Below are 24,536 nucleotides of genomic sequence, written 5' to 3'. Positions count from 1 at the left end.
ATTTTGCTATTGTTTAGAGCATTTCAGATTATTTCTTTGTTCACAGGTGATCAGGCATTAAAAAAATATAAATTCAATTACTTAATGGAGAGCTCAGTTGCATCTAATTTACCCATCACATTAATTCACTTGTTAGTGAACAAATGCAGTAAGAATATCTGAAGTGGTTAGTATCTCAGAAGATTTTCGGCCTCAGGCCAGGCCATTTTCACTTAAAATGTAACCATAATCATGCACATGTCAAAACGCATTCACTCTGAGACTGATATTGGTTTTGAAGTAGGTTAATACTTAAGTATAGACAGTGAAAATATCTCCTAGATTTTTCCCTCCCTCTTTCTCTCTCTTCCTTTGCTTATCTTAAGTGCTCAATGTTTGAATACATTGAAATAGCATTTTTTATAATATATATTTTTGAAATTCTACTTCATAGCTAACTTACAATTTAAAAATATCTTTTTATTCTTTCAAAAAATGATCTAGGATGGAAACTCCAAATGCATCCTGTATTACAAAAGTGTAACCAAGTTTCATGTTAGACTTGAAAGGCCCAGAATATTTAATCTTATTTACATTAAACAATGGAATAAAAATCCAACAAAGCCTCAAAGGTTTTAAAAAATTGTTTTTGGAAATAAGAAAACTTAATTTAAGCAGTAAAGATAATTATCATGCTTAAAAAATATAAGTAGCAGTGAATCACCAAGGACCATTTTACTATGAGTCATAATGATATGTGGTCAGAGTCTTTAGGTTTGCTTCTTTTTTTTTTTTTTTTTTTTTTAAAGAATACCCTTTGGTGGTTTTCTTCTGCCTCCGGATTTTTCATAATTTGGCATTGCTTTCTGGGGCTGAGACTTTTCATCTCTAGAAGATTCACTACACTATAAATACAAGTCCTTGTGGTTCACATGGTACAACAGAGCTGTTCATACAGTCCCCTTCAATGTCACCTACTCAGCTCCTTTCTCCACCCCATCCTGCCGCATGTGCAGACATGTAAAATGTTCAGTTGATAAACAGGATGGCTTAAGGTGAAAGGTGAGAAGAAAAAAAGGATAATATGAAGTATTTTAAGGGTAAATGTATTACAATTTTGTATCCCCCTTGGTGACTAACATAGTTACTCTGCCTATAATAGAACATTAATAGATACTTGATGACAGAAGGAATGCATGAATAAAAAGGGTAACCTTTGAGTATAGTTTGTAGCCTCTTTTATTGTATTTGGGAAAGTGATTTAATTGAAACAACATTGTAAATAAGGACACTGGAATAATAATAACCTATGTTAATGGTACCTTATAAAACATATAAAACACTTTCACATAATTTATCTCATTTGAACTTCACAAAACTCTTGTTAAGGAGGCAGATGTTATTATAGTTGGAAAATATAAGGTACAAGATCAAAGATGACAGTGTCTTCCTTCAATATCTCACTAACAAAGCACCGACCTCTGGGAGTGTCTGTCCACTGGATAGCATGTCATTAGTTGTGGTCATTGTGGTAAGCAGCAAACCATTCCAAAGATTAGACTTACACCAGTTTAGGGATGAAAAAATGAGTCTAATGAGTAGCCTTTATGTAAACATGGACACAGTGGCGGGGAATGAGATGGGATAGAAGCTTATAAACTAATATTAAGCAAGCAATAAACATTTAATGAGGACTTACTATGTGCTGGGCGGTTCGATAGTTTCCCTTTCATATATTTTCTCCATTTTGCAAATGAGGTAATTGAGGCTTTTAGAGATTGAGTGATTTTCCTAAGGCCACACAAGCAAGTACGTGCTAGGGATAGAATTATAATATCAAAAAAGTATGATAAAGGTTCTTGTCTTCAAGAGTTTGAAATTTTGTGGGAGGCAAAACTATGAGTTACATGCATCAACTAGACAGAGATAGAGCACAGAACAGACTCAGTTGTCCTAATTAAGAATTCAAATGGTGCAGATGGTGGCATGAGCTAGAGTGGCTTAATTTTTAGAGTAGGAAATCTGAGCTGACCCTTGAAGGGCGAGTAGATTTGGACAGACTATATGTAAGGAAAAAGTGTTTCAGGCAAAGTAAAATGCATCAGTAAATTGCCAATAGAGAGGTGAGCAAAACAGAGTCAAGAAACAATAAAAAGTCTGCGATCATTTTCATAATCATTAACAACTGGCAGCTTTTATGATATAGGGCATAGTGCTAGCAACATCAGCAAATTTGGAGGCCTTAGACACTTGACACAAGGAGTCAGAGGGGGCGATAGAGGACTGCAGTGGCTGATAATGGTTTCATAGAGGAGCGAATCTTTAGTTCAATTCTAACAAAACCTTAGCACTTAGATATACACAGAGGAGGAAAGCCAGACCAGAAGAATGCTCTTGGTAAAGACATGCTGGCTTTAGGTGTATTTTAGTAGAGAGCAACACTATGATGGACCTCGGAGGCCAAGGTAAAGGGTTTATGGTTTTTTAGTCAAAATTTAGGACTAAAAGTTTTGGAGTTGCCTGTCAGGAAAGGCAGACATAGACTAAGACTTTTTTTTTTTTTTTTTAATTAGCCAAGTGGCTGTTTATAAAACTGATCGAAGGAGAAGAGAAACAATAGTTAGGTTTAGAACTGCTTTTCTTGTCTGTAAAAGAAGACATTGAAAGGTTACACCAGGGCCCTCAGAGGCCAGGCAAGGAATGCCAGTGTACATAAGGAGTTGGCGGTGAGGAATGGTGGGGATTGTGAAGAGCTGGACAGCACAATCCCTATATTCCACATTTCATAGCTTCTATTTGCTCACATTCTAAAATTTCTGAGAGGATGGGTGCATCTCACAGTTCTGTTTCACCACCAGTGAGGGGGGGATTGTAATGTAGTTGTCATTGCCTGTGCATGCATGAACTTGGTCAAGCTGTTTGTGTCATGGCCAATTCAACGTAATTACAGGTATTATTGATACTACATGTATTGATTTTAATTGTAATATGTCTTTTAAAAGAGTATGCTATTATTGGGCATTAAAGTCAAGGTAAGGTATCCAAAAAAAGGCATGTAAACAGAGAAGGGGGCATACGTTTGATAATTAGCTGTATTCGCTTTTAATCACTTCCATAACAAGTTTACACAAATGGTGTTTTAAAACAGCACAAATTTATTATCTTATATCTCTGTAGATCAGAAGTCTGACATAGGTTTTATCGGCCTAAAATGAAGGTGGCTGTAGGACTGTTCTCCTTTCTGGAGACTCCAGGGGAGAATCTGTTGCCAGCTTCCAGGGGCTGCTCACATTGCTCAGCTCATGGCCCTCTTCCTTCATCTTCAACACTAGAAGCAGAGGGTTGACTCCTCAATCACATTCCTCTCACTGTCTTGTATATTCCATACTTCCCCCTCTATTGCTGACCTTAGCTGGGAAAGGTTTCTGCCTTTAAAGATTCATGTAATTAGGTTGGGTCTGCCTAGATAATCTTGCCATCATCTAATGTTAAGGTCCTTCTTTACATCTGTAAAGTTCCCCTATCCCATGTAAACTAACATACAGAGTCCAGGTATTAGGATATTGATGACAATGGAGGCCATTATTCTGCTTACAATATTGGTAAAACAAAAATTCATATTTTAAAAAAATGCCCATAGCTCCATATTCTTGCAAAGTAACAGTCATTACTTTATGAGATCCAGAAAAGGAAGTTATCATAAAAATAGATGCAGCTGTTATATTTTGTTCCTGAGAAATATACAGATTTTATTACAAGCCAACCAGTGTAACTAAATGAAGGGAAAGTTGCCCAATCTCTCAATGAATATAAAACATTTCATAGGGATCCCTGGGTGGTGCAGCGGTTTGGCGCCTGCCTTTGGCCCAGGGCGTGATCCTGGAGACCCAGGATCGAATCCCACGTCGGGCTCCCCGTGCATGGAGCCTGCTTCTCCCTCTGCCTATGTCTCTGCCTCTCTCTCTGTAACTATCATAAATAAATAAAAATTAAACAATTAAAAAAACATGTTTATGAAAAAAAAGGGATGTTGATGACTGACTAGAGTAGTGGCCCTGGAGAGATAGGTTTGAGATGTATTTAAAAAAAAAAAAAAAAAAAACATTTCATAGCCAAGAGCCTTTCCTGATTGAGGTTTGGAATATTGAAGGGATAACAGACTGTTTAAAATCTAAGCCACATAACTTCTCACTATTATAGTGTCTGAATTAGTTCAACATTTTGCCCAGTTAAGTTCTAATGTATTTCAACCTGGACTTGTTAGAACTATGTTGTCCTCTCTTTGCCCCTTCACCTCTTTCTAGTATAAAAGAACAAGACAAGCTTCACCAGTTAAGGTATGTGTTATTCCTGGGCGAGGGTATGTTAGTGACAATTTCCAGTGTGGGTGGATTTAAGCTTCTGAAGGGTGAATATTTTCCAGTTTGCCTTTCTATCAACATCAAACACTCTATTGTCATATCTGCCCCCATTTACTGCTTCTATCTTGTGCCTATTTTAAATGTTCTCAACCTTAAGATCTTTTACAAAGGTCTTGTTTCATCTATTTAAGTTATAATTAATTACATGGAAGCTTTTTGAGAACCTACCTGTGCCAATAACTGTGCCATTCATTCATTCATTCATTCATTCATTCATTTTTGACTGCTGTTAATCAAAGAAGACCTAAATATATGTAAAATTCAGCTGTCGTAAGAGCTATGAAGGAGAGATACATAGTATTATTGGCCTGTCAAAAAACATTTGACCTAGTCCAGGAAAGAAAGAAGGGCTTTCTTAAGTGATGATTCAGAGATTTAAAGGAACAGCGGGATTTAAACAGACAAAACTAGGGAGGTGCATAGTACTTGGCATAGAGTGGGCACTCAGTAAGGGAAATGGTGAATAAATTGTGTCTTGCTCATGTGCTGGAATCTCTGTTCAACTTTGATACTAAGTCTCTGGGAAACCTGGGTTGCTTTCGATTTCAAAGTGTATCACTCTGGGATGACAGCTGATGGTCTTTTCAATCCCTCTATAGTCTCTTTTAAAAGCTGGCTTTCAGGGACCGTTAGCACCTGCTCACTGGAAGAATGCCAGCTCTGTTTGAGATCATGTGATAAGAGAACCATGGCCTTTAGCTACACAGCAACCACACAAGTAGCTGTGGTTTGCCTAGTAAAAAAAAAAAAAAAAAAAAAAAAAAATCTACTTTAGAAACTGCCAGCCTCTGGAGTTGTTGTGACGCTGTCTGTCCTCATGTCTGGCTGTTTGGCTGTTTGTTCCCATGTGTACTGTGACTCATGTTCTGTCTTGTCCCTTTGCTGTATGGTTTACAAAGGTAAAACTCCCTCAAGGGAAAAAACACAATCACATGACTACTTTTAAAGTGGTGGAACTTAGGTTTTAATGTCCTGTGGAATGTGTTTTGATTAAAGAAATAAAACATAATCATAATAAATATTAAAAGTATTTCCTTGGTGGTGGTGAAAGGGCAGGAAGGCATGGAAAGGAGGCAGGCCACAGGTGGTATTTCATGAAAGTCATTGGTAATATACTAACAAGACCTGTTTGAGGAGATCCTTGCTTGCCCAATACATCAAGGTAGAAAGCTCACACAAAAAGGCATGGGGTTCTAGGATTTATGGGTTGTGAAGGGGAAGGAGATGGTTGTCCTCAACCATCTGGTTGTCCTAATCAACCACCTGGTCCAGCGGTGTCAGTTCAACCATAGCTCCCCTGAGGTTTAGCCCTCAGCACCCCCAGCTTTTTCTTTTTCATTAAGTCTCAAGAGGATATGTAAGTTTTTGTCTTAATTCCTATGCCTATGACAGCACCATAGAAGCCAAAGTCTTTCTACATAGTCATAAATACCCTGGTCCGGTTCTTAACCTCTGTCTATATCATCAGCAGAAAGAGGCTTTCCTAACACTAACAGCATCAATATGTCAAATGTATTCTGTGTATCAAGTGTGAGAGTTCACCCATCATTCTGTAACCATGAAGGAGTTACCATTTCCATTTTATAGAAGATACTGAAGTGTAATGGTATCACCGGCTTAATACAATTCACTTACTAAGGGTTGTGTGTCTATGTGTGGCTTTTGTGGCTCTAAAGCCTGCACTCTTTGTACTATCCCAAAACAGTATTTTTGGTACTCTGGTTTTTGTCCTTTTTTTTTTTTTTTTTTGCCATGATCTAGTCATCATGGATAAGAATCGTGAATAAATCACTTCATTGCTCTTGCCAGATCTCAGACTAATTTGCCTAGTTTCAACAATGAGGTAACTATAATAATACTCAAGTGATGGAGTTCAGAATAATTTTTTTCTCTTCTTCCTTTTCTCTTCCAGATGTGCTGAAGTTAAAGAAAAATAGGTGCCATTGTTTTTTTTCTTTTAACACGTCATTTGAAAATAAAGATCTTTAAGGATCACTGGGAGCTGGGATGTTCAAGTGAAAGTTACCCATACTGACTTCCTGTAGGTGGAATATTCTAAACAGTGCTGCTGGTATTGTAGCTGTGATTATCTCTGAGATTTTAAAATCCATAACGTAGAATCATAATGGTAGTAACAGATATAAGGTGTGGAATACAGAAACACAAAGTTCAGAGCCTTTACTAAATTCATAATTAATTTAAAACCCAGTCAACCAAAGGAAATTATTATATAAACAAAAAGAGAAAATGCATTAGGAGAACTACCTTGTATGAAAGCAGTTGGATTTGTCTTTCCGAGGTGTGATTGCACACACAGAAACACATTAAAGCATTGGCTCAGGGCATCCGTCAGGCTGTGCAGCACATTCATCTGTCTCTGCAGCTATGGGTAGCTCCTGTAAGAAGTATGCTGGGCTTAGTGGGGGGAAATAATAAATCAACATGTGCCATCACAACCTGCCCAGCGGCTCCCCCACTGGCCCCAAGGTTGGGGGGAAGTAGATCTTCTGAAGTTGGCTAGAAACACTCAGGCCTAAGCTAAGAGGTTAATTTGTAAAATACTCAAGACATTTATTATTCTTTTTTTGAACACAAACATACCATTGTTGACTTTTTCCCAACATTTGACTGTAGAAAGGTGAATTTCTTTTTGTATAGATCATCTACCAAGAAAAAAAAATTCCTCTAGAGCTTACATTCAAAGGCAATTTGGAATTTAATTAAATTAAATAAATTAATTTCATTAATTGGAAGTCATTTTAAAACCTGACTTGTCTCCTTGTAGAGGAGGGAGACTTTCAAGTTTGACTCAAATTCTTATATTAATGTTGCCATTTTATTTTTAAATTTTATTTATTTTATTTTTTAAAAATTTTGTTTATTTATCCATGAGAGACACACACATACAGAGAGAGAGAGAGAGAGGCAGAGACACAGGCAGAGGGAGAAGCAGGCTCCATGCAGGGAGCCTGATGTGGGACTCAATCCTGGGACTCCAGGATCATGTCCTGAGCCAAAGGCAGATGCTCAACCCCTGAGCCACCCAGGTGTCCCCAATGTTGCCTTTTTACATTTCTGGTTGACTGGGTTCTTTTTTTTTTTTTTTTTTTTTTTTATTTTTTTATTTTTTATTTTTTTTGGTTGACTGGGTTCTTAATTAATTAATTAATTAATTATGAAGGAAGGAAGGAAAGCAGTCGCTGAAATTCAACCTTGACTCTATCTAATCTGTTGAGAATGAAATGTATGCTGCAAATTTAAAGCATAGTCTCCAAGAAAAGATCAAAATTAATGAAAAATCTTGTAAACATGGTAGAGATGCTGTAATCAAAATAATTGGGAGTAAAATCACTATAACCTTAAAGGCACTTTTTACTAAAAAAGTTATATAAGAAATTTCCCCCAGGAAAACCTTAAAAACGAACAAGAATCTATGTGATTGACCCTGGGTTGCCAGAGCAAAGATTATCCAGGATAAATAAGAGGTGGTGGCTGATGATTACAACCCATTTTTAAAATGGCTATATATCTATATATCTATATATCTATATCTATATCTATATATCTCAAATATATGAAAATACTCAATAAGATTACTGTTGTATATTTCCTTTATATCAGAAAAGAAGCTAATATCTTTGGTAATTAGACTGAAGGGTCACCTTGAGTATTAGCCAGTAGATAGTTCTAAGAATTTTGAGCACTTATAAGAATGCTTGGTAGTCTAGGATTGCTGAAGGAGAGTTATATATCTCTGAAGAATGTCCTTATCATCAATTTTCAGTTTATTCTTACATGAAATCTTTGATTCATGGCAAAAGATGAAAACTGAGTTCAGTTGTAGTAGTACAGGACACGAGAGCAGAATAAGGACATTTCAGGCAGGAAATGAGAAAAAAGTGAAAAGGGGTTTTGTGATAATGATAGATTTTCAAAAATTAGAGACAGAAATAAACAGCATGTTTCCCCCAGTCCATGCTGTGTATCCCTCCCTGAGCCTGACAAAGCCAGCTCACAGCCCCCATTTGAAGCATCTGTCACTACTTCTGACTTCCCCCCTTCATCTGTTGTTTCAAATGATTTCTTTTTAAGATCATAAACCATATTCTCTGCAGTTAATGACTATGCAAAAGTGGATTTTTTTTTTTTTTTTTAGTTTCTTTGTGTCTTCACATTTTTTTTTCCTGTCTGCTAGGTCCTCCAGATAGTAGTTGTTCCAAGAATCTGCTCTAAGTCAGTCCTTTCATATGTCAAGCCTTCAAAAGATAACCATCCATACTTTGGACAGCCTTGCAGAAGATCTGATTATAACATCTCTTTACTTCTTTACTTATAGTAGAAAAGTATTGTGTTTCTTCAAAGGGTTAAAAGATGTATATAGCAATAAAAATAGACACTTAATATGATACACAGTGAAAAATGAATAATTTCAGAAAGCATCCAACACTAAAAGTACACATGCAAGAATGTAGTACAAGGAAATATGTGGAAATCTTAGTAACCCCATCACCCATCAGAATAAAGTTTTCTTAAAAAAAAAAAAAAAAAAAAAAAAAGAATAAAGTTTTCTTTATTTTTGTTTGCTTGTTTGTTTTTCTCCTTAAGGAAGTGATAATGGGGGAGAGATAGAAACAGAGTTCCAAAAAAGGTAGTAGGTTAAGTAAATACCTTGCTGTATATGAGTAAGTTTTTTGAAAAAACTATGAAAAATCTGGCAATTGAGTAAAAAAATGGGTAGCTGCATATCCATTATGCAAATTCAAAAGGAACAAATACTTGTTTTGCAGACTATCGATACCTATTCTAAGAGCAAGACAAAGCTTTAGAAAGAGTAGAGAATAAATACTGTTCTGCAGTAATAGATCTTCAAAAGAGTTTTCAGCAAATATATAATAAGATCTGGAAATGAATATTATTGATACACTATACAGCCTTTGCTGAAAGAGGTTTTTCCTATTCGTCAGAGAAACCCATTCAGGCTAGCTTAAGCAATGGAGGGATGTACTACTTAACCACTCACCTATTGGTTACATCCATTTCATTTCCTGCCATCACAAATGAGAGCTGTAATCCACACCTTTGTACATGTATCCTTATATTGGCTATGAAATAGATTGCCAGCAGTGAGATTACCGAGCTAAAAATACATGTGTACTTTAATTTAAATTTTAATAGATGCTTTCCAAAAAGGTGTTAATAATTTACATTTCCAAATACAACGTCCCTGCAGCCTCTTCAGTAAGTAAGCATTGATATTTTAAAATATTAGTCTTGTCTAACAGGATAAAATGAAGTCTACAAAAAACTACCAGAACTAATACGTGAATTTATCAAAGCTATAGAATACAAGGTCAATGTACAAAAATCAATTCTGTCTTTACATTAGCAATAAACAGATTGAAAATATACAGATTACAATAGCATAAAAAGCATGAAATACTTAGGGATACATTTAACAATATATATGCAAAATCTGTATAATGAAAACCATAAGATGTTCTCCTCATATTGGTCTATAAGGCCAATACAATCCCAAACAAAATATTTTTTTGGTGGTAGTGGCTATTTAAATCATTAAAAGTAATTTCTTATAATAAGAACGTATCAAAATGTTAAAACATAGTACCTGATTTGCTCTAGGAGATAATAGCCAAATATATAATACAAACTAAAATTTTCAGAATACCTAAACATTTTTCTTAAAAGTCAGGTGATTGTATATCCTTTAACAGAAACAATTCTGACTTATGCCTTTTGTCCTGATATAATTAATGTCCTCTGTCACTCTCAAAAATACTTCGATTTTGATACTAAATTATGTGGTCATCTTACCTAATAAGAACTCAGTGGTTTAATTTTACCACATTAAGCCAAAAAGTTTAATAAAATTTAATACAAATTACCTGCTTTTATGTTAAACTGGCACATTCTTGTGTAACATTTTAATTCCCTTATTTTTCTTTTATTACATATATATTTTTTGTTATTTTCTTAGTAGTTTTTCCAGAGATTGTCAGTAGCATGTAAATTTAAAACCATTAGATTAAGAGTGAACTAATTTCAATATTATACAAAATTTTCCCCCAATATAGCTTCATCCCCTCTTCCATTGTGCTATTAGAAGCCTATCAACACAGTTACATGATTGTTGTTCATACAATTGTTATTTTAAAAATTTTTAAATATATTATTTATTCATGAGACACACACACACACACACACACACACACAGGCAGAGACATAGGCATAGAGAGAAGCAGACTCCATGCAGGGAGCCTGATGCAGGACTCTATCCTGGGACTCCAGGGTCACACCGTGGGCCAAAGGCAGACACTTAACTGCTGGGCCGCCCAAGGTCGCTATACAGTTGTTTTTTAAATCAAGTAAGAGAAGAAAAGACTTATCCAAAAAATGCATGTAATGCTGTCTTTTATATTCACATATATATATATTTTTTCCACTGGTGCTTTTACTGTTTCATGTGGGTTCGAATTATTGTCTGCTGTTCTTTCATTTCAATTTGAAGGTCTGTCTTTAGTATTTTTAGTATTTTGTTTATTCTGTAGTGCCTCAATTTTTTCACTTTTGAAGGACAGTTTTGCTGGATGTAGAATCCTCATTGGACAGTCTTTCTCTTTCAGCACTTTGAATGTGTTACCACACTATCTTCTGGACTTCATGGGTTCTGATTAGAAGTCAGAATGTTACAGAGGATCCTTCGTACATATTGAACCATTTGTCGCTTATGCCTTCAAGATTCTTTCTTTATCTTTGTCTTTTAACAGTTTGACAATGATTTATCTAGCTCTTAATCTCTTTGAGCTTATCCCACTTAGTGTTTATTGAGCTTCTCAAATGTGCAGATTAATATTTTTCATTAAATTAGGAAAGTTTTAAACAGTTATTTCTTCAAATATTCCTTCTGCTCTTTTTTCTGTCTCCTTTCCTTTTAGTATTTCCATTATATTTATCTTGGTACAATTGATGTTGTCCTGCAGTTCTGAGGCTCTGTTTATTTAGCTTCATTCTTTTTTCCTGCATGTTCCTTAAACTGGATAATCTCAATTGATTTATCTTCAAGTGCACTGATTCTTTCTTTTGGCAGTTGAAATTTGATGTCAATCCTTCTAGTGATATTTTCATTTTAGTTATTGTACTTTTCAACTCCAGAATTTCTATTTGGTTCATTTTTTATTATTTCTAAAAATTTATTGATATTCTCTATTTGATGAGGCACCATTTCCATACTTGCCCGAATTCTATAGCATAATTTCCTTTAGTTCCTTAAACGGATTTAAAGTCTTTGTCTAAGCCATCCAATGTCCATGTTTCTTCAGAGACAGTTTTTGTTGACTACTATTTTCCTGTGTATGAACCATACTTTCCTGTTTCTTTGTGTGTGTCTTTAATTTTTTTTTATATTAGAAACTGGACATTTAAAATAATATAATGTGGCAAATTGGAAATCTGGAAGCCCAAGGTTTGTTGTTGCTAATGCTGTTTGCTTATTCGGTGACTTTCCAAACTAATTATTTAGAGTTTGTATATTTTGTTATGCATGGCCATTAAAGTCTCCACTCTGTTAGCTCCATAGTTAGCTGGTGAGTGGTTAGAGATTTTTTTTTTTTAGATTTTACTTATTTATTCATGAGAGACACACACAGAGAGAGGCAGAGATATAGGCAGAGGGAGAAGCAGGCTCCTTGTGGGGAGCCTGATGTGGGACTTGATCCCAAGACCCCAGGACCATGACCCAAGCCAGAGGCAGATGCTCAATCACTGAGCCACCCAGGTGCTCCTAGAGAGGTCTTAAAATGCCTTCAACTAGTAAATATTCTACTCCTTGCTGAAGAATTCTGTGTGTGTATGCCTATGTATGTATGTGTTGTTGAGGCATACTTTCAGCTCTTAGGGAGACAGTTTTTGTTATGCAAAAAGGAAATTACTTTTTGTACCATATATCTTCTGTGTCTTAAGTTAAAAGCAATGTAAAATCCATGAAACATTTTAAATGAACAAAACTCAGTACTACTTCTCTCTAAATCTCTATGGATTTCCTTTGTTTTCTAATTGAAAAAGAAATGACTGTCTTACTGTGCTCAGCTATCCCAAGGACCATGTGGCAATGCTTACAAACACCGTCTTTCTACAACAAAATACTTGCTGTTCACAGAAATAAATGTGTCAAGCATACATTAGACTTAGATTGTAAATAATTGAACAGGCACAAGTCTTGAGCAGATTGTCTGCCTAAACATCATTGTTAGTATAAAATGTGTTGCAGTGAAATCATGCTTCTGATAATTCATTGGAATACTGCACTATGCCCTCCAGCATATGGAGTGGTAATGTTTCAGAACATTTTTTAATGTTCTGTTCCATTTGATGTCTTTTTATGCATATCCCAAAGCATGATTAGACATTTAATGTTCTTTAATAAAATTTGAGTCCATAAAGGCTTACTTCCTCTAATTTAAGATTAAAAGATTTTAGGGGAAACTCACGGTTAGAACTTGGTGGCACAGCTTCCATGTTTCCTTTTGGACATATTAGCACACCACTTTTTATACAAAAGCAAATGCTTTAATGCAAGGAAGTGGCTGACTTCTGCGGTTCCCTGTGTGAGAGACTACATGGGGAATAGCCTCCTGAAGAAATAAGACATTGTAAATACAGGCATGATATTAAGTTACCCTCAATATTTGTGACATGTGTTTCCCATATTTCGCATAATTAGTAATACCTAATTTAATTAACATATTTTAACTGAATTAAAATTTCACAGCAGCAATGTATATTATCAATGAAACCTACAAATCTGAATCTCATACAAGATTTTGTGCTTTAAGCTGAAAATATCAGTAGTGATTCACCAAGTGATCAACATGTTACTTCAAAATTCATTTGTACAGTAGACGATAATGAGAGAAGAATCTAGCATTTGTGGAAGAACCTATCTTTTGAGTTACACTGTTCCCTATTGAACACTTGCATTTCCTGATTTTCAGCATTGCAGTAAAAACACTCTATGCTGAGTGCCACCATATGCAATTCGGCTTTTATCACGCTATCGTGACACTGAGTTCTCCGAAATTGGGGGATGGAGCATTCATTTCCTACAGTTCACGATACTCTTTGTCATGTGGAAATCTAAGAGGTATTCCTCATGCCTTGTGTTTTACAAAGACCCTCATGGAAATGATCTCTTAGCCTATTTATAGTCTCTCCCTCCCCATACGATTCTGATTTTATCAGAGACCTAGCTAGGAATTAAATGTCATGCTGTGCTCTTCACTCACCAATCTTTCCCTTTAGACATTTGGTTACTAAAACCTATTTCCTTCTCTTTGTACCAAAACAAACAAACAAACAAGCAAACAAAATATGCTTAGCTAATCTTGAATGACAGTAGTGGACATAGTCTAGGCTCAAACTGAGGATTCCTTCTCTACCTGCTGTCCCAGCTGGGCAGCACCCCGCTTCAAGGTCTGAGTCCCAGCTCTGTGAACCCCCTCCTCTGATCTCCTGGGGCATCAGCACCAGCCAGGCACAGCCACTCCTCAGAGGCTCTGTTGAGTCTTTCCTGTAAGGCCTCTAAGTTCTGATAACTCCCACTTCTTCCTTTTTGCCTTTGGGTGGTAGCCGCTTCCTGGGGTTGCTTATCTGTTTTACCTCAGTGGCCCCTTTTTGCTTTTCAGTTCTTTAACACTCATTCAGTCTTTCATTATATTAACCTGGTGTAGTTTCTGTTTTTCTGACTAGATGCTGGTGGTTAAGAGGGTGGGGGAAGGGGGGTGGCATGATGAGGCTGACAGGACACAGAATCCTTTGCCTCTGCCAGAGTGAGAGATCTTTGCTGAGAGAACACCAACAAAACAGAAAGCAAACATAAGAAGCCAGTCCTTTCTTCAGCTCCAGCCTCCGTGCCTCCCTCTAGTATCTGTTATTGGCTGAATCTAACTGGGAGTCAGATGGCAAAGGAGAGATGTGCTTTGCAGTCTCAGCCCCAGCATCACAAAACAGGGTGTAGAGGTGAGATAGTCACGTAATAATCAGTACTCGTAGTTTTGACCATTGTTTTTATTTTTTTATTTTTTAAAGATTTTATTTATTTATTCATGACACACACACACACACACACACACACACAGAGAGAGAGAGAGAAAGGCAGAGACACAGGCAGAGGGAGAAGCAGGCTCCATGCAGGGAGCCTGATGTGGGACTTGATTCCGGGTCTCCCGGATCATGCCCTGGGCCGAACCAACACAGGCGCTAAACCACTTAGCCACTCAGGGATCCCGGACCATTGCTTTTAAATATTAATGGTCTCCTCTGCACTTCTGACGAGTCTTAGGGAGTCAATGTACTGTGTTAAGGCATGAGGAAGAGAGGCATTCCACAATATACACAGAACTAATTCTTTTTTGTCTTAAATAAACAGAGATGTACATTGTTATTTCATTACTAACAACTTCCATTTAGTTAAAAAAAAAGAGAGAGAAGTATGTGCCCATGCGTTCCAAGATAATTTGATAGTACTATAATCTAAAACTAGGAAATCAGAAAGTAACAAGGGGGGGAGTTGTAAAACTTAGTTGTAATAACACACTGTAGATAGATGCAAGGGTGCATGTGGAGTCCAAGCAGCAGGGAGCAAGTTAGAACCCTGGAGTCATGATCCTATCATGCTTTTATCTTTACTTTAAAATTTTTTTTCTATTTTACTCACCCTATTTATTAAGTAAATATAGCTTTTTATTTATAAATATCGAACTGCATCTATTTATTCATTTGTTAATTCAGAAAGTATTTGTTGAACCCTACTATAAGCCTGGAAATGTGCAAGATATAAGGAATATAGTAGCAAACAATAACAACAAATAAACATGTTTCTGTGTTAAAATTTCCAAAGATAGGCATGAAGTGAGTAATATAATAAGATGGTTGGAATTTATTATAAGGAAAATTGCAAGTTCATAGCTGGTGTACCTCACCAAGTCTACGGAGTTGGAGAAGATCTTCCTAAAGGAGTGACATTGAGGTTGAAATCTAAAGAAGGGATAAGGGTGTAGCCCTGGTGGCTCAGAGGCTTAGTGCTGCTTTCTGCCCAGGGCGGGATCCTGGAGACCAGAGATCAAGTCCTATGTCGGGCTCCCTGCATGGAGCCTGCTTCTCACTCTGCCTGTGTGTCTGCCTCTCTCTGTGTGTGTCTCATGAATAAATAAATAAAATCTTTAAAAAAAATAAAGAAGGAATAGAAGTTGAACAGGTGATGGAGAGTGAGGAGGTGAAGGAAGAATGGAGGACAGCACAAGTGAAGTCACACTGGGAAGGAGTCAAGAGTAAGGCAGGAGAGAGTATTCTGGGTGAACAGTTGGTATTCAATGACAATGTTGTTTTCTTCAGACGTATCCTTCTTACAGTGTTACATTACTTTTTCCAGTTTGTATCTCTGGTTTCTAACAAAAGGCTTGCCATTATAGTAAGGGTTCAATAAATACTTGAAAAATGGGCACCTGGGTGGCTCGGTGGTTGAGCGTCTGCCTTTGGCACAGATCGAGATCCTTGGGTTCCAGGATTGAATTCCACATTAGGCTTCCCGCAGGGAGCCTGTTTCTCCCTCTGCCTATGTCTCCCCGCTTCTCTCTCTGTCTCTCATGAATAAATAAATAAAATCTTTTCCAAAAAATGTATGCACGAATGTGTTTTCCCTTTCCCAAAGTATAGAACCTCACTGATTTTCCTGTGACCAAAATGCCAACATACATTTAGGTTTAGGCATTTTGGTTTTAGGAAGTCCAGTTGTAAGTCCAAAGATCCTACCCCTTTAGAAGAAATGATACATTGGGTCATATTCAATAATAGAACATTTGGAAATGATACTAGCATTTGAAAGTTCAAGAGGCACTAGAGGTTCAGGACCTCAAAGAGGAAATCAGATATTGTCATATTTTAGCTTTGCCTAAAACACTCCGATATAAAATATCAATATTATTTGCACAGTTCTTTAAAATAGAATTAGAAAACATTGCATCTAATTCATTTAATATATTTTTTAAAAGATTTTACTTATTTGTTACAGAGAGAGAGCACAAAAGGGGAAGGGGCAGAGGGAGAGGGAGAAGCAGACCCCCTGCTGAGCAGGGAGCCCAACGTGGGGCTCAATCCCAGGATCCTGAAATCAAGACATGAGCTGAAGGCATACACTTAACTGGCTGAGCCAATCAGGCACCCCTCATATTTTTTATGTTTGTATTTTAAATGGCCATAGGAATGGAAAGCTATTTAGTACTCTGTAAGTAAATTTTTCTGATAAAATTATTAAAGATGTGAGAAGTAGGGATGCCTGGGTGGCTCAGTGGTTGAGCATCTGCCTTTGGCTCAGGTCATGATTCCAGGGTTCCAGGATTAAGAGCCTGCTTCTTACTCTGCCTATGTCTCTACCTCTCTATCTATGACTCTCATGAATAAATAAATGAAATCTTTACAAAAAAAAAAAACATAAGAAGTGAAATGTTATTCTATGAATATAATAATAAAAATGACATGAGTTCTCTCACAGGCCTATATAATCAAATTTCTTACTAAACAAAAAAGCACAAATATGCAATAACCAAATAAACAAAAAAAATTAAAAAGTGAACCAAAACAAGTGGTTTAGTTAAATTCCTAATCTCTTAAATAGCATAAGTAACAAGAAGAAAAGGAGGAAGGAAAGGAAGAAGGGAAGGAGGGAGAGAGATAGAAAAGAAGGAAAGAAGGGAAGAATAACTTCTATTCCTGACACCTAGTCATAATAAAATAGTAAAGTCAAGTCAAGGTCAAGTTGAAGTGAGAAAAGTCAGGTAAGGAAAATGAAGTATCCATCTACAAAGTAAGGATAGAGATCCTAATTTACTATAATTAAAAAAAATGTAAGTCCCTGGGAATACTAGGTTATCCTGATCAATATATCAAATGATATTTTTATGTGACTATGTTCTTATGGATCTGGTTTCTGTGGTAGGGAAGGGCTGATTGAAATAATTAGGAAAATGCAGCTTTTTAGAGCTGGACTTTGCAAACATTAAAAAAATAGAGGAACAGATTCTCATGTGAAATTGGACATAGTTAAAGTGCTGTGGGGCACTAGGGTGGCTCAGTTAAGTGTCTGCCTTTGCTTTGGATCATGATCCCAGGGTCCTGGGATGGAGCCCTACGTCATCGGGCTCCCTGCTCAGCAGTGAGCTTGCTTCTCCCTCTCCCTCTGCCTGCCACTCCTCCTGCTTGTGCTTTCTGTCAAATAAGTAAGATAAATAAAATCTTTTTAAACAATTAATTAATTAAAGTGCTCTATTAAAGTATTAAAGAATACACAGAGAACAATCTTCCTTTTCAGTTATAGGTTGTTGGACTTGGCCAATATTTCCTACAAGCAAAACCATTTTACAGTATATTCACAAATAACTAAAAGAAGTCTCCGGGGCAAGAAAATGAGAAATGGTGGGAAGTTAGAACACTTTCTGCAACTTAAGTTAAGAGAAAGCTCTTCCTCCCCATTGGTATACAAAATTAGATACATTGTTTGAAGCATAGAAGAATTATATTCCCAGTTTCACACATACCATTTGAGAATGAGTTAGAACAATATACATAATTTCTATTTTAAAATAATGATAATGGCCAAAGTAAATGAAATCTCTTTTAAGATTTACTAATTTTTCAGGCAAGTTGACATTTCCTCTCCTTATACTCATGTAATAAAGTCTTAAAAACTTATTTGTAATAAAGTCTTAAAAACTTATTAGTCCCTGGTCACCGAGGCAGTGCATGCATGTTGGGGTTACCTTTACCTTTTCTATAAGTTGTACCAAAACATCTACTTCTTTCGTTTGTATCATTCCTTCAAATAAAGTAATTTGGTACCCCCCCAAAAAACAAAACAAAACAAAAACTTATTAGACAGTATTTTGCCTCGAACTTTAAAAAAAAGTTTCTTCTTTTCATCTGTGGCTAATGTTTTCCTATTATCAAGACTTTACATGCTTCTAACACTCACCCAGCCCCATCACAGTATTATTATTATTATTATTATTATTATTATTATTATTATTATTTGGTTAAAGTCTGAGTGACAAGTACCTTGATACAACTGAATCATCCTTCTGCAGGCATGTCCTTGTTACCAGATTGGTTTTCGAGTAGATTTATACATTTTAAAAGTGCATTCATTGAACTAGATTAGTCTGCAAGATATGACATTTATTCCAGCACTGGGTAATAGAATTTCATACTTCAGACCTGTAAAGCAAACTGGATAGTAAACTGACATATCGTTAAGTAGTTCCTTTCTTTCTGATTATCAGATTAAACCACCAAAATGAAGCTGAAAGGAGTGTTATCATGAAAGTTTATTGGATTAGGGCCGAGTTTCCACCCTCCTATGATGCCAGGATTTTCCAACAACCAAGCCAAGTTACATCTTGCCTTAATATAAAGAAGAATGCAGAAAAACCCGACAGCTGAGAGGGAAAGTAAAGAAGCAAGGAGAAGTTGATGTTTTCTTGGATTTCTACGGTAAGTCCAAAAAGCATTCCAATGAGAACTGTGTAAAATACAAGAAAAGTTAGAAGTTGCTTCCTATCCTGTAATTTTAGGGAAGATGCCACATTGCTCTATAAAAAATCATCATATTAAATTATATTCTCTAATCATTATGCTCTATAAACATATATTAATAACATAATAAAGATCCAAAATGTTACTGTTTGGCCAAATGATAGAAACTTGAATTTAAAGAGTCTTTTTTTGAAGGATATAAAGAGTTCATGGACTTTAAAAAAAATCTAAGAATGCCATTATACCACATAGTACGATTGTGTGAACAGTTCCAGACATGTTTTATTAGCTTTTTAGGAAGTAAAATGAAGTACGACTTCCCTCAAACAGCAAAGGATTTAGGTAGGGAGAATGAAATTATTTGACTTGGAATTTGACCAGGATGTCGGAATATTAGCGTACCTTCTTCTTGAAGAAGTGTGTAATCTTAAATGAATACAAATGTACAAAAGGCTCAGCTATTATTTATTTTCCAGAAAAGAATTCCTTTTTGCTTGATGGAGAAATAATGTTTAAAAACAAAAGTCTAAATTCTTTTTTTTTTTTCTTTTTTTTTTTTTTTTCACAGTGCACCAAAAGTCTAAATTCTGTAGGTCCTTTGGAAAGGTCTCTCCCTAACCTTTAGGCAGGCTAACCTCACACCTCCCTTTCCATCTATTGTTCCCAACTTCTCTTCTACTTGTTCCTCCTCAACCATAACTCATTAGCATAAATCACAGAAAAATATATGGCCAAAGATTTAACCTATGTCCTTTTCCGACCTAAATTGCAACAGTCTCAAAGTAAATCAGATGCCTGATTTACCTTTAGCACTGGGCATGTCTTAACAGTTGTTATCTACACCCTTCTATGGCACCACATCCACTTTCTGATTTGTTTCCTTTCTCTTCTTGTTACTCTGCCAACTTCTGGTTACCTTTTGGAGCAAGGCCTCAACCCTCACCTTGAAGGTCAATGTTATGCCTGGCTAAATGTGTTTATTCATCTTGTCTTTTATCATTCTATACTTCCTTTTCTGCATAATTCTCTATTTAGAAACCTATTAGTTTCCCAAGGCTGAACTTTTTTTCAATCTCTCTCTCTTTTTGCTGAAAATGTTTTCTTGCCTTTGCTTACTATTTAATTAAAAATAGAATCACAGACCAGAGATTCATGAGCTTTTGCCTTTGTGGATGTATCTTGCAAGAAGTTACTGTGGCCGAGTTCAAAAAGGGTGTTGCCTGTGTTCTCCTCTAGGATTTTGATGGAATCTTGTCTCACATTTAGATCTTTCATCCATTTTGAGTTTATCTTTGTGTATGGTGCAAGAGAGTGGTCTATTTTCATTCTTCTGCATGTGGATGTCCAATTTTCCCAGCACCATTTATTGAAGAGACTGTTTTTCTTCCAATGGATAGTCTTTCCTCCTTTATCGAGTATTAGTTGGCCATAAAGTTCAGGGTCCATTTCTGGGTTCACTATTCTGTTCCATTGATCTATGTGTCTGTTTTTGTGCCAGTACCACACTGTCTTGATGAACCACAGCTTTGTAGTACAACATGAAATCTGGCAGGAATGGGTGACGGGCACTGAGGGGGGCACTTGACGGGATGAGCACTGGGTGTTATTCTGTATGTTGGTAAATTGAACACCAATAAAAAATAAATTTATTTAAAAAAAACTTTAAGTTGTTCTTATATTCAACTGAAACTTTAAATTGTGGGCAATACAAAATAAATTGATCTGTAACCTATAGGCAGTTCTCAACACAACAGCAGTCATATCTTTCTTTGGTCTCCTTTCTCTAGACCAAATAGCTCCAAGCCATTCAAAAAATATTTTCCAAAACATAGCATTCACCCTCTTACATTTAATCCCTGAGTCTCTTTCAGTCTTCATTGCCTCTGTCTATAATCATCTGATTTCCATGTTTCCCTTTCATCAACTTGCCAGAAAGCATTTATTTCAAAATTAATATTTATTTGGTTGTTTAACATGTTTTTTTTGTATTTGACTAATGTTCAGGTTTGTGCATATTGCCTATAAACAATTTTAGAACAGGGACTATGTTGTTTCTTACATTTCATTTGTATAGCATATATTAAGAGACAGATACGGTTCCTCAACAATTTATATGTGAAAAGAAAGGAAAAGACAACACAGGCACCTCCCAACCTCAAAAACTAGGCTCCTTTATCCATAAATTAGACCCTTTTCAGGGCACAGTGGGAGTTTTTAGGCCTTGAGTTGCTCTTTCACATTCTCACACATACCAAAATGATAGAAGAGAAATATCAAGGAGATTTGCATGCAATAAATATCTGCTTAGGGAATACTGTATGAAGAAATACTAAAAGTACTCTCAGTGATGGACATTGGGACTGGATCTAAATACTTTTGGGGAAGATTTTTAGATGTAGGTGGTCAGATTCCTGTAAAGCATTTTAAAGAACAACTTCCATTTTCTTTATAGCAAATATGAATATTAAAAGAAAGAAATTTGAAATTTGGCTTAGAAAAAAGTTAGCTGGGATCCCTGGGTGGCGCAGCGGTTTGGCGCTTGTCTTTGGCCCAGGGCGCGATCCTGGAGACCCGGGATCGAATCCCACATCAGGCTCCCGGTGCATGGAGCCTGCTTCTCCCTCTGCCTGTGTCTCTGCCTCTCTCTCTCTCTCTCTGTGACTATCATAAATAAATAAAAATTAAAAAAAAAAAGTTAGCTTAAAATTTGAGGATATTTTCAATATCATTTTCCTCTCAAACTTTTTATTGCTCTTTCTTCTTCTTCACTGACTGTCAACAGGCTAGGAGTTACCTCTGCTTACCTAGACATTAAAGCAGATGTATGTACATGAATATTTTCTGAGCATGGGAACAACATTGTCTCACTTTCTGCCTGGTTTAAAACACCTGAAAGAGAACAAGTAACACTTAAGCATCTTACTGAAAGTTGAAAAATATTTTTTTTTGAAAAATATATTTATAGACAATTTTGTGTTTATTGAATTTTATTAAGACTATCTTGCTGATGTGTTTGGTTGCAGGCTGCTGAATTTCTTGTCCTCTTTTTCATTCACTTATCAAAAAATGACTTAAGGAACAGTTACTTGTGATAAATCTGAGTCAGTTATCTGCACAAACAACATGTTATAACACTATAGTAATATTTTTTTAAATCATGAATGACCCACATTAGACATTTTGTCAAAAGTTTCTTTGTTGAGCTGTGGTTTTTTTTTTTTTAAAGTATAAACCTTTGAATAAAATATTTCTTAAAACTTTTCAGGCAATTACTGTGTTGGGTAACATGTGAAAGAGTGGAAATGACAGAATTTCATAACATACATTTTCCAGTTAAAAAATCAAGGCCTTGTTACACTAGCCTTCCTGAGTAATTTTAGTATGAATTATCAACAGAAGGGAATAAAAAGATCTTTTGTGATTATTCATGGTATACCTAGGAGGCAGTTTTCAGAATTGTGACGTGACAAAAATAAAAGATATCTCACTTGAAGCAGACTTTCTAAACTTTTATTCTGTGTCATAGAGATGACCATAGTCAACAGTGTTCATCATTAATTTTATTTAACTACCATTAGCATTTCTAAAAAGGTTTATTTATTTATTTAGAAAGAGAGAGCTCACGCATGTGTGAGCCCTTGGTGGGGGGGGGGATGAAGCAGAAGAGGGGGAGTCTCAAGCAGACTCCACACTGAGTGCAAACCCCTACAAAGGGCTTGATCTCATGCCCCTGAGATCACCATCTGAGCAGAAACCAACAGTCAGATGCTTTAACAACTATGCCACCCAGGTGCCCCAATACCATTAATATTTTTATAAATTAGGAGAGTCCACAGGCATGGAGTTTTTTTTTTTTTTTTTAACTTGGAGATATTTATTGCTGTCTCTACCTGAAATATTTTTGGGTTGGTAATTAATTATTCTGGCTATCTATTGCTACATAACAAATCACTCCAGAACTCATTGGCTTAAACAAAGACATTTATTTTTGTTCATAAATCTGCAATGAATGTAGGATTAGAGAGGACAGATTTTCTCTGTTTCATTCAGCATTAGCTGGAGTATTCGGAAATCTGGGAACTGGGATCATCTGAAGCCTCATGGTTGTGGATGCTGGCTGCCTTCTGGAATCTTAGCTAAGGCAAATGATGGAACATTTACACTTGACTTTTTCATATGGCTGTTTGACTTCTTTACAATATGGTGGCTGGGTTCCCTGGGTGAGCATGTCACAAGGATTATGTGGAAGACATATCACCTTTTATGGCTTAGCTTTGAAATCACATAATGTTGCTTCCACTGTAGTCACGGATCCATCAGTTTTAAGCAAGGAAATATAGACCCTCATCTTTCAATGCAGGAGTGCCAGCATCAGATTGTAAGTAAAGCAGGTTAGATGTGGAATACTGATGTGGACATCTTAGGGAAATATAACCTACCACAATGGTGATGGGAAATCATTAGGACTAATTGTTATTCAGTGTTCTACATGAAAAGAACTATAGCTTATTCTATTTACCTAAATGCAACCATGACTACAAGCCTTCTAACGATATCAATGTGATTGTGTATATCTCAACCAAAGTCAAAAGTAACTCTTGCTTATTTAAACCATATCTGAGAATCACAAGTCAGTATATAAGAAAAGTTTGAAAAAATGACTAATCACATTAAATGTCTTCCTTAGGAGCCAAGTCAAGTTACACAAACTTAATCAGTATCAAGGAGCCTCTCTCAGTGTGATTTTTTTTTTTCAGAACTGCTAACAGATTTTATGGGATTGTCTACAAAATTTGTGGTCCTAAATGCAGGCAACACTGTTATGTGACTGCTCCATATCCTAATTTTCTTTTTTAAAAAAATATTTTATTTATTTATTCATGAAACACACAGAGAGAGGCAGAGATGTAGGCAGAGGGAGAAACAGGCTCCCCAGAGGAAGCCTGATGCGGAACTCGATCCCAGGACCCCGGGATCACTACCTGAGCCAAAGGCAGATGCTCAGCCACTGAACCTCACAGGCGTCCCTCCATATCCTAATTTTCTAAGATGACCACCACCTCCAGGCCTACATACATATTGAGATGAGGAAGAAAGAAAAGCTTCTCTTCAGTTTTACTCATTTTCCAACTTTCCCCTCTGAAGGAATTCTAAGAGAACTATTTCAAGTAGCTTAAATGGTTTTGATTTATATATTTTACTCTTCTCAAGTTTTCCCAGATTTAGGTTCTTAAACAATACATTGACACTATAGCCCCTCTACTGCCTTTTCAAAGAAAACATAGCATGACAAGACAAGGAAGGGAAATTCCTCAAACAAGTCTCTGTTCTCAATGACTTCTAATGAGAGCCTATTTTACTTTTTCAAACCCTACCTTTTATGTTTATGCTTTTTTATCCTTTAAATTTGATTTGCAAAGTTTCTTTGCTTTGAATTTTCCCTGGGCATTTAAAAATGCTTTGCCCTTTGATTTATTATTAATATTCCGTTGGTGCCTTGGAGCATTTCATATGGTGGATATATCTCTTTCTCATGGC

The sequence above is a fragment of the Vulpes lagopus genome, chromosome 2, assembly GCF_018345385.1.
Source record: "Vulpes lagopus strain Blue_001 chromosome 2, ASM1834538v1, whole genome shotgun sequence".
NCBI lineage: Eukaryota > Metazoa > Chordata > Mammalia > Carnivora > Canidae > Vulpes > Vulpes lagopus.
The sequence above is the reverse complement of the archived record's forward strand: the minus strand, read 5'-3'. Positions refer to the sequence as shown.